Below are 1,877 nucleotides of genomic sequence, written 5' to 3'. Positions count from 1 at the left end.
CGCCCCGGTCAAACCCTACCAATCTCGTCCCCAATCTCTGCAGCCTCCGCGTCCCCAATCCCCTCTCTCCAATCGCCGCCACCTCCCCCATCCTCTTCTCCTTCGCGACGTTCGTCCTCGCCGGGAGAAGGAGCATGGGCAAGCCACCGCGGGATGAGCCACGAGCCGCCGCTCGCGCCGCATCCCATCTCCAGGGAAGCAGTTGTCTTGCAGCGCGAGGAGCAGCGGCGCTCGGTAGGGGGCGGCGACGTAGGAGGATGAGGAGAAGCGGGCGGAGCAGCAACTGAGACCACCGGAGACGCTTTGCTTCCCCCACCGTCCTCCATCTCCGCCTTCTCGTCGCCTCTGTGTGCCGGCCGGCACACAGGAGAAGGAGGCAGCTGGGAGATGGCTCAAGGGCACGTGCTCGATGGCGTTGTCCTCAGCGCGGCGGAGCATGGTGCTGCCGTCAGCCTCGTTCATCCCAGGCATCTCTCTCCATAAGAAGCCCCAAGGATCGTCTCTCCTTTGTCATCTCTCTTTCTCTCCAGATTCTATTTTATCTATGCTCAGAAGGTGTTTGACATAATTCATGCAGGCCAAGATTAATCCATTTCATATCTTTGCTCTATTGATTGCTCAATAGTTTCATTCTTCTCTGTAAAACTGGCTCTAATGCATTCCAAGCTTTTGCATAAATATTGTACACTCAGTATAATCATTTTTTTAGTTACGACTGTTTGTTGCTTTGGCTAGAATCTATTCATGTGTTAAAGAATGCAATGTGGATGAAGTGAGAGCAAGCAGCCTTTCCGGTCGTAGTTCATAATTTTCCTTTTCGTTTGTTAGTTCATACTTTTTCTTTATTAGATCTTTAGAATATAGTGTTGCATAAGTTACTCCATTTATTTCCTGGTCGTCATCCTCCTTTGCAGAACTGGTTGATGCCCTCTGGGACAATTTTTGTTTCAGCATATATACTTCGGTCCGTATATGCGTTATTTACTCCTTGATGTTTTGACATGGCGCGGGATGGTGGCGAACAGTTTCAAGGTGCAGATGAGCTTCTTCTTTTGTTATTGATCCCACCTGGTGAGATTTGTACAACTCCACTTTGTGGCATAGGTTTGGTCTATATATACGACATATTCATGGCTTGATTTGTAAGGTGGATATAGGATTCCTATTGTTTTACAACTAACGGTGGCAAAACTATTTAGGAAGGTGTATAGGATCCTTGCTAATCTATTCAGGTGGGGGAAGACATTGAAGCAAAACAGCAAAAAAAATGTATATGCTCTCCCCGGTAATTTTGTTATGGGAGGTAGTCAAGTTCCTTTTGGCACTCGATATTTGTATACCTTATTGAGATGTATCTTATGCCTAGAGGGAGTGCGCATACCTGAAATTTAATACTTTAAATTGCAGGTTGTATGACAAGGGTGACAATGATGACATGTGGAGCCTTCGTTCTACAGGGAAAACCCATTGTTTATTTCTGTAAGATTGCTTCTCTTCTTTGCACATCTTTTTAATACATGATGACCATTTGTTCTTATTGGATTATAAGGTAGCTGCTTGTGTTGTTCATATTGGATTCTGGTTTGTTATGGATTCGTCCATTGCTAAGTATCTACCCATATTTCTTCTTAAACAGGAGAAGAAGCTTCTGCCTATTGTTGCTGAATATGTAGACAGTGAAGCATTGATCACCATAATTTCTAATATGCTTCGTGCAGGCTATGGTCAGTGCTGAATATCTTTTTTTCCTTATGCCTAATAGTTGACATAATCTGTTTATCTTATTCAAGATGGAAAGTATGTTAGTGAGATCAGAGCTCCTGATTTTGGAGAGAGAATTCTAGCGTATATGATATTGTTGTCCTTATACGGGCTTA

At 44.6% G+C, this 1,877-nt stretch overlaps 1 long non-coding RNA gene across 1 annotated transcript; it reads left to right on the top strand.

Annotated features, from left to right (window-relative positions):
* Window positions 1–1,014: 1,014 nt before the first annotated feature.
* Window positions 1,015–1,444, top strand: LOC124699784. The gene is made up of 3 exons (XR_007001521.1): window positions 1,015–1,104; window positions 1,200–1,303; window positions 1,408–1,444. It is a non-coding gene; the product is annotated as an uncharacterized LOC124699784 (long non-coding RNA).
* The last annotated feature ends 433 nt before the right edge of the window (window positions 1,445–1,877 follow it).

The sequence above is a fragment of the Lolium rigidum genome, chromosome 3 (assembly GCF_022539505.1).
Source record: "Lolium rigidum isolate FL_2022 chromosome 3, APGP_CSIRO_Lrig_0.1, whole genome shotgun sequence".
Taxonomy (NCBI): domain Eukaryota; kingdom Viridiplantae; phylum Streptophyta; class Magnoliopsida; order Poales; family Poaceae; genus Lolium; species Lolium rigidum.
This window is presented reverse-complemented; position numbering and strand designations above follow the sequence as displayed.